The sequence below is a fragment of the Culicoides brevitarsis genome, chromosome 1, assembly GCF_036172545.1.
Source record: "Culicoides brevitarsis isolate CSIRO-B50_1 chromosome 1, AGI_CSIRO_Cbre_v1, whole genome shotgun sequence".
Taxonomy (NCBI): Eukaryota; Metazoa; Arthropoda; class Insecta; order Diptera; family Ceratopogonidae; genus Culicoides; species Culicoides brevitarsis.
The window spans coordinates 12,317,065-12,326,947 of record NC_087085.1 but is presented as its reverse complement, the minus strand read 5'-3'; the positions used below and the strand labels follow the sequence as shown (position 1 = coordinate 12,326,947).

The 9,883-nt window shown below is 23.4% G+C and overlaps 1 protein-coding gene across 1 annotated transcript in view; it reads left to right on the top strand.

Annotated features, from left to right (window-relative positions):
• The first annotated feature begins 594 nt into the window (after positions 1-594).
• LOC134836937 (receptor-type guanylate cyclase Gyc76C-like) overlaps positions 595-9,883 on the top strand; it is a 31,727-nt gene continuing 22,438 nt past the window's right edge. Inside the window, exons 1-2 of the mRNA XM_063852224.1 lie at positions 595-765; positions 2,910-3,993. The gene's annotated coding sequence lies outside the window, so the exon portion shown is untranslated. The remainder of the gene's footprint in view (positions 766-2,909; positions 3,994-9,883) is intronic.

Genomic DNA, 9,883 nt, shown 5'->3' with positions numbered 1-9,883 from the left:
GAGCAAAATCACAAAAAATGTTGATTTTTAAACGAACTTTACGTTGATGGTAATTATTAATTGGCTGCAAATTAAATATTTGACGTGAAAATTAAGCGACTTTATCATTGTTTACATTTCTAATTTATTTATACGAGGTACGAATGAAGAGAGACACGCATACAGAGACAAAACTGAATGAATTAAGTGCATTTTTCATTCACACATACATGCAGGCACGTCGTACGTTATCATTTTTTTGTGAAAGAGAAAGAATGCAGTTTGAATGTTGTTCAAAAAGAGCGTAAAAATGCACAAAATTTTACGTTTCAAATGCGAGATCAACGTAATGCGTTTATTAAAAAATAAATAAAACAGATTAGTGTTACCATGCGCTACCGTTGTCACTCTATAGACAATTATTTCATGAATGTAGTTGACTTTTGCATTAATATATACATAGAAACATGTATATTTCATATACAAACATATACAAGTACACAAAAAAGTGTTTTGCTTGTGTGTAGTGTTGAATGGAAAATACATTGAAAGCAAGTCTACTCTTTGGTATTCATCATTCATTCGTGTTTTAACCGTCACAAGAGGAAGCAACAAGTATTTTTGCGTGCTGCTCTTTATTATATATCATTATTACAACAATAATAATAACAATAAAAAAATTTAAAAAATAATAATCATAAAAATTATTGATGTTAACAACACATTTTAATAAAAAAAAATCGTTTCGAGCACAAGAAATTTAACAGAAAGAACATACGAAAAGTGGTAATAAAATTTGTCTTTGAGAAAAAGATTACAAATAATAAAAATAAATAAAAAATATTTGTGTTTAAAATTAAAACAAGTAACATTTCAAGGATTTCTCTTTGAATGTTCTTTAAAATTTAAAGAAAAATATTAACGGTGATCATACACAATATTACTATATTCATACAGTGAGTGTCATATCCATTAAACCAATAAAAGTTTATAAATATAATCTAAAAATACTCAAAAAAATTCTATAGAAGTTCAAGTATATACATATATATAAGTTATTTTTATATATATATAAGAGATATCTTAACTAATGTGTGTTGTACTGTGTGTGCGTTGTGAATATATCGTGCCAATCACTAAATAAACAAGTTTTTGAAAAGTTACAAAACCAGACATACTAATAATTTCTACACGCATTTTATAATAATAATAATAAAATATCACAAAAATTTTTAAAGAAATTTTGCGCAAAATATTTTAAACAAACATTTATCATTTAATTTTTATTTTTTCTACAACATTAAATCCGAAATTGAACGTATGATTTTATTGTTAACAATTGTTATCATGTATTACACATTATTATTTATTAACAATAATATACATGAAAAAATAAATATATATAAAAGTGTAGATAACGTTAAGCGGTCATTGAATGAAATAACAAAAATAAAATGTATCATCTGTGAATAACCTCATGATCATGGAAAGTAAAGAAGTGCGAAAATTAATTAATTGTATCGAAAAAAAAAAATAAATTTAACGTTAATCGTCGAAGAAAAGTGCAATAAATCAAAAAAAGTGCATTGAAAGTTGCGTGTGATTATTTTTTTATATTGTTAATAAATAAATGAACATTATAATAAATAAAGTTGCTGCGTCATTCACTCCATCCAACAACGTTAAACGTCATTATCTCCGTTTTTTATTTATTTACGAGAAAAGAGCTGCAATTTTTTGTGTTTGTAAATTCTGTCAATGACTTTTTCTTTATTATTATTTTAATGAGATATATAATATATATGATGTTTATGTACAATACAAGAATAAATAAATAAATAAAAAAAAAATTTTTTCAAGATGTTCGAACAAAAGAAAAGTGAATAATTTTTAAAATAAATTCTAATTAGGAGTCATGTGACGTCACGAAATGTTAGATTATGTTCATTTATTTATTTAATTCTGTGGTAAATGCAACAATATTGGTTTCTTAATTAATAAATTAAGCTGGTTGGTTGTATACGATTAATGTTCAACAAATGTCTGTCAATAATATTCATTAAAATATATATTGCATCGGGGACATGATACGGAATTAATGAGAAAGAGATTATCTGTCGCTTTGTATAAGTAAACTCTCTGTGTTCATCTAATATATAATAAAATAATAAAATTGTATAGAAAGAATAATTTTTCACTTCTATAAAATATAAGCAGATTGATGATTGCTCCTCGTTCTTTGCTACTTATTACGTGTGTTTCCGAGTGTCTTTGTGTGAGTCTCTCCACAACTTTATTGATGTGTATACCATATAAGATTATTATATTAATCAAAAGTTGTGAACGGAACAAATATAAAATAGACGTCAATTTACGGATAGGTTTGATGTTGATGCACTAGACACTGGAAAGATTTCATATTTCACATAAAATAAAATTAAATGAGATTTTTATTTTTTTTTTGAAAAAAAAAGTTTTGTTGCAGTAAAAATAAAAGTTTGTAATTAAATCATATTAGTAACAAAAATAAAAAAATAAAAGAACATAATTTGTTCTTGGAAAGTTTATCTAAAAAAAATATATAAAATAAAATTTTATTTTTATTATTTTTAATTAAATTATAAAAAAAAAATTTTTTTATTAAAATTATTTTAAATTTATTTTTAATTTAATTTATTAATTTTAATTTTTATTTTAAAAATTTATTAAAAAATTAATTTAATTTAAAAATTTAAATAAATTAAAACATTAATTTTTATTATTTAATAAAAATAAATATAATTTTAATAAATATATATCAATATTTATAATTTTAATAAATTAAATAAAATTAATATATTTTTATAATTAATAACTTTAGAATAAAAACTGTATAATTTTAAGAAAAATTTTAAAAATTAAAAACTAAAATAATTTTTTTCTATTTTCAGATAAAAAAAATATTAACAAAAGTGCAAAAAAAAATTATATCAAAAGTTCAATCATATATGTTAATAAAAAAAATATAAATAACAAACAAAAATCAAGCAAATTCATTTGCGTACCTGTGCGAATCAAGAAAAAAACGATCAGATCAGCAAAAATTTCTTCACAGATAAACATTTTAAAAACAACAACAACAACTAGAGAAAAATTAAATATTTCAAACAACTTGCGAAAAAAAACTACATTTACTGAACATCGAATCAACAAGTTCCTATATGTTATATACGCAACAAGAGAGATATTTACTTCAATTTGCCATTTCTTCTCATCGCATCCCGTCGTAGCTGCTGCTGCTGCTGATCAACAACATAATAAATAAAATAATACTACGAGTAAATACAAGAAAGTGAATCTAAAATAAAGTATTTTTAAATTGTGAGAGGGAACACAAGGGAATCTATATAATAATAAATTAATATATATTTTATATATGTATGCATATTTGAGAAATAGTGCAATATCGTAAAAATAATAATAATAATACAGAAGTTAGTGTGTATTTATTATACAAGTGATACGTGATGTGCAACGCAAGAAATATGGGTGAGTGTGCATAAAATACGCTCGAAAGAAGAAAAACGGAGAATTATTTACGCAGATTGTAAAACGAAACGAATATTATCATTATTTATTGTTATTATATAGTTGTTTCTGTGGTCCGTGTTACCAATATATGTAATAATAATCGTCGTCATCGCTAAAGACGTCGAAGAAAAAAAAATAAAAAGGAATATAACAAAAGTGAATAATAATACAAGAAAAAAAAAATAAGAGAAGAAATAAATAAATAACGCGCACTCCCTCAAAGTGTTTTTATTAGTATTATTATTATATCGTTATTGTTGGTTTTTTAACTGACTGGTACTCAAGTGGCAGAACGCAGTAGTTGTACTCGCCAATATACAATAACGATTCAGTTGCAAATACTTACGATCAAATAGAAAGACTTGAAATTGAATTCACGCTGTTGGTAGAAATTAATGCAAAGACAAAGCGCAGTAAACAATTTCTTTGGCTTAGGAACACATGGTGAGTAATGACTTTTTTTATATTCGCTTCTTAATGTGCCTGAATGTCTGTTACTGAAGAGATGATTTTATAGGGAATTTTCTAACATCGATTTTTTATAAGAAATTATTTTTTTTTGACATGAAAATTGTTTTTTTTCGCTTCAAAAATATTTATTTGGCTTATTTTCGCTATTTTTTTTTAATAAAAAAAAAATTGTCATATGAAGATATTTACGTCAAAAATCACAAATTTTCATAAATTTTTGGAAAAATGAAAAATTTCTGACATAATAGGTTTGTTTAAAATAAATTCTAAAAAAAAAATAAATAAATAAAATAAAATTAATTAAAATTAAAATTAATTTAAATTTCATAAATTTAATTTTTTTTAATCAATCTCAAAAATCTAAACAATGTAATATGAAACGCAATATTAAAAAAAAATAATTTGTCAGAAATTTTAAATTTTTCCCAACGAAATATGAAATTTTTTTCTTTGAATGATTTTTGGCGCCAATATTAAAAAATGAACTACAACCTGCTAAATTTGAAAAAAATGTTCAATGGTTCTGATTTTTTTTATGAAATGCTAACCAGATGGAAAAAGAGCTAAATAACAGAAAAATATGTTTTCAGCAAAAAAAAATTTTTTTTTTGTGACAAAAAAAAAGAAAAATCTTTATAAAAAAATCGTTGTTAAGAGAAAAAATTTCCCATTTTTGATGAATGAGTTATGAAACACAGAAGGACATTCACTGGGGGATGATTTTGAACAAAAAAGTGCTCTTTAAACTTGTGCTCTCTGGTTTGGTCATGCATTTATTTCTCTACAAAACTTTCCTTTTGTAAATTTACATTAAAATTTGATTAGTACGAGATAAAGCATGTCGTTGAAACAAAACCAACTCCTGAGTCTGACACGGATTATATTTCCTCGTTGCGTCATTTTAAGCTTTTATTCACTTTTCTAGTCTTTTTAGCATGAATAAACGTGATTTTGTAACAAATACTGCATAAAGTTAGCTTTTTCTCCGGTAAATTCAATTAGAATTTTTTTTTATCGCTTTAGATGTTAAGCTTCCTTAATGAAAAAAAAAATGCTTGACATTTTTGCATTAAAACGTTAACAGTTGTTTGTTACATAACTTTGTAATAACTACCTTACTTTCTTTTGAAGAAAATCCGACGTTTAATGCACTTTTTTTAATTTCTGAGTTACTTCACGATAACGAGATAAAAGAGAAAATTGAAAAACCACTTTATATAATATGACAATAATAGGATCTCTTTCTCAGTTGCATCACAATTTAATTTTATTCTCATTTGTTAGAAAGCGTTTTGTGAGTTTCATAACTACTCTTACCACTTTTGTTCATTTATCCTTTGAAAATCTTGTTTTTTCTTTCAAAAAAGTGCATTTTTTGGACTTTATTGAATGAGAAAAATTATCTTATTATTCGAATAAAAGCAAACGTTTTTTTTTCAAGTAGTCAAAGCAAAAAAAAAATCATTGAAAATTTTTCAATGGATATAAAAATTCATTTTAAAAGACTACAAAATTTTTTTTTATTCAGAAATTTGTTTTCATCATTTTTTAAAAAAAATTATTTATTTAATAAATTTTTTTTTTATTTAAAAAGAGAAAATATTTTTTAACTATATTTTAACTGAATAAAAATTATGAATATATTTACTTTGAAAAAAAAAATCCTTTTGAGGTTAAATATGGATGTTTTTCTAAACCTAACGTAAAATAATGAAAAAAATAAAATAACTTAAAAAATAAAAAAAAAATTAAAAAATTAAAAAAAAATAATTAAAAAACGAAAATATCAAAAAGAATTTTAATTTTTAATACCTATTTAAAAAAAAATAATATTTTCAATAAAAATTATTTTTTTTATTATCTTTGGATTTTTTAAATTTTACACAAGCCTGATTCCTTAATATTTATTTTTTCTACAACTAAGTCTTATAAATTTTAGAGTAAACGATGTAAAAATCATTCAATTAACTTTAAATTTGAGTTTAAATTCCTTATTTCATTCTGTTATAAAAAAAAATATACGACCAATTTTAAAGCACAGGTTGTGTACATTTGAAGATAAGATAAGAACATCATAATCGACAAAAACGTCTCTTAAAGTGGGTTAAGATAATATTTTTCATCTTGTTGTACACAAATACGTTTCTTACACGCACAACCCGTTAATCATCAAAACAAGCAATTTTTCATAATTTTCTATCACATTGTAATATTTCTAATATTTATTCGCCAAATTTATCATCTTGGCCTCGATCCAAGCGAATGTTTTCCATCAAAACTACTTTTAGAGGAAATTTCGAGTATCAACTTGCTAAATTGAGTGAAATTTAGCAGATAATTTATTATAAACTTACCTTTTTGATTTCGCAAATCGAGCGATTTGATACTCTACTACTGAACAAATAAACATTTTCGTCAGAAATGCGAGAAATTTATTTGAATAGCACTTTGGTCGACTTGATCACCGCACTAAACACTCCGATGGAATGTCAACACGAGTCGAATTATTCCAAAATCAATAAATATCAAACAATTTTGATGGCGATATTTTGGTTTCATATCAAAATGTATCAATTTTTATTAATATTATTATATTTTATTGTTGATTTTTTTTTTGACGTTTAACCCGAAGGCATGTCACACATAAAATATCGATTTGTTTAATTTGATAACTTTTCAGTTTAATTTCGTCCGTAATTGATTGTTTATATAATAGAATCATTAATTTCATCGGAACTTGACTACTATTGTGTCGGAACATGCATGAATGGTCCGAACAAGTGAATCATATTAATTACAACTTTATATTTCGAAGAATTTGATTGATCGGTCAACCACTCTATTTGTTTGAGTTCTGGAGATATTTTTGTTATTAAATTCTGGTTTGTGGTGCAGGTCAGTTTACGAAACTTGACTTGTTGTTTGAAAATTTAATTTCTCAAGAATTTCTTGTAAATGAGTTAAAGTTACTGCTAAACAATTGATGGAAAATTTTCTCATAAAAGGAAAATTAACAATGGAAAACTTTCTTCATTAAGGTTTCTTCCTTTGAAGTAAAAAAGGTATGAAATCCTAACAAGCCAATTTATGTAAAGAAATTTATTGAAAAGTATGCTTTGTTCAATTCAAATCAAAAGATATTGACAGTCATGACAATAAAGCCTTGAGCTAACAATTTCTTTCCTTTTTTGCATGATTTGTTTCTCTCGATTGGATCGATCAAACGAAGTAAGACAACACTCAGTAAATAAAGAAAAAACAATAAATAATTTTTTGATATTGAAAAAACTAGAGTAGATTTGTCGGAAAATGTCAACCACTTGAGAGATTAAAGGAAGTATCGTTTACTTTTTTTTATTAAATATTTTATCATGAAAGAAAGAATGAAATATATAATTTAAAAAATAAAATAAAATTTAAAAAAAAAATTATTTAAATAATTATTGATTTTAAATTATTTTAATTATTTAAAATAAATATAAATTTTATTGAAAAAAATATTATTAAAAAAATTATTTTATAAAATAATAAATAAATTAAATAATAATTAATTTTCAATTTTATTTAATTTTTATTATTTGTTAAAATTTAAATATATATTATAATAATTTATTTATAAATTAAATTTAACTAATTTTTTTTTAAATATATATTTATTAGAAAATTTAAGAAAAATAATTTTTAATAATAATTTTAAAAAAATAATTAATTATTTTGATTAATTAAAAATTAATTATTAATTAAAAAATAATAATTTTGTTTAAAAAAATTATTTAAATATTATTATTTTAAAGTAACTTAATTTTATTAAAATTTACAAACATTTATTTATTTTATTTAATTTTATTTTTATTATTATTTTTTTTATTTAATTATTTATTTAAATTTTATTTATTTTATTTTATTTTTTTTTTTTTTGAAAATTTTCTAAAAAATAATCATAGTAAATATTAAAGAGCGCCTCTGATCATGTTTAATATCAACGTGCATCATGTTTACATGTATTTACTCTAATTTCCGTTCCATCTTTGCAAACAAAAATGTAAACACAAAGTTGCAGCAAAAAATTGTTTACCGATATGAAAATTAATGCAGACAGATTTGTAGGCAAATTGTTACTTTTAGATGAAACTTTTGACTTGAGAATAACAATACTTTGACCTAAAGCAATAAATTTTCAATAAAATGACTTAATTAACTTTGCAATAGCCTGGAAGGACCTGAAATAAATTTATAACATATTAAATTCCTTGTGCATGTTAAATTGAATAAAAAATAATATTTGAGATAAATTGAAAATTTCGAAATTAATATTTCTTGATTTATTTTTTTAATTTCCAAAATAAAAAAAAATTATTAAAAAAAAAATAAATAAATATTTAATTTAATTTTTTTTATTTTAATATTTTAATAAAGAGCTAATTTTTCATATTTTTTTTAATAATTAAAAAAACGATTAAAAAATTGGTTCAAAATAAAATAAATAATTTCCAATCAATTAAATTTTAATTAAATTATTGTCTGTTCAGGATAAAATTTTAATTATTAAATGAAATTTCACACATTTATATAAGCATTTTTCATTTGCACATCCAATTGTACGATTTTTTTTTTGTTTATTTTGCAATCGTCGATCACACGATAGCACGACGAAAAAAAAATATCAAAAGAATTTGCTCATGTTTGATACTTTTGTAGGTCATTCTATTAATAAAACAAAGCGAGCGAAGAATTTAATTGAATTAAAATTGAAAAACGAAAAGGAAAGCGATGCACCTTGTCTCTCGTTTGTGTAGTTGTAATCATCGTCACAAACAGATGCGAAGACATCATCTTTCTTCAAAGTCATGGACTTGAAATTTGTCTCACGCACCCGCTCTCTACAACATTTATTAGTTTCGTTATTATTATTAGTCGAATGTTGTTGTTTTTTTTTTTTGCATATCAGTCTCGTGTGTCGAGAAATATTTGAATAACATTGAGAGGAGGTGACAAAAACGATTCAAGGACATTCGATGATGTTCAATCTGATTTACATGCTAACTGGATGAAACGAAAAATTTTATACAAAAAAAAAGTTGTTAACAATTTGTTGATTTTATAAATTAAAATTGTCTCGCACGAAATGATCAAAACAACAACACGTCAAAAAATTCATCATAAATCGCGTCTAAAAATAGATTTTTTGTTTTGAAATTCAAATATTGCTTGTTGATCGCTCTCCGCGTCTGCAACGTGGAAGTACTTAAAACGATTCAATTAGTCATAAAAAAAACGAACTGCGCTACACGATCGCAAACAATGTTCATTATATCGCTAGTTGTGTCGATATTTGTAAACCAAATGAGCCAAAATACTAAAAAAATAATAAATACGGCTGACCTAACCAGCAGAGTGACGACTATTTTTAAACAAAACACAATAGCAGCTTAGACATTCAGTTGACGACTTTACAGAAGAAAAAAAAAACGTACAATCGACTGAGGTCTTATTTACGGCGCTTTCGTCAAAAAAGGGCTTGTTCGACCATTTATTGACGAAACGATGCATAAATTTAATGAATTTTGCTTTCAAGGAAATGACAGACTTCCAGTTGATTATTTAATAAAAAATAAGAGACATGCAGAGACAAAAACATTTTCTTAATTGTTTAATGGAAAGCATTCGATAAAAAATTATTTATTCAATTCAGATACGTTTTCTTCGCACATAATTAACTCTTTGTTGTAATTAATTGTGTGCAGAAATGTAAACAATTACTGATGCTGTTATTTTTTTTTCTTTTTCAATTTAAAGAGAACGCAACAAATGAACAACCAATAAATTTATTGTCAATACAAATAATCAGGAAGCCGAAAAAATG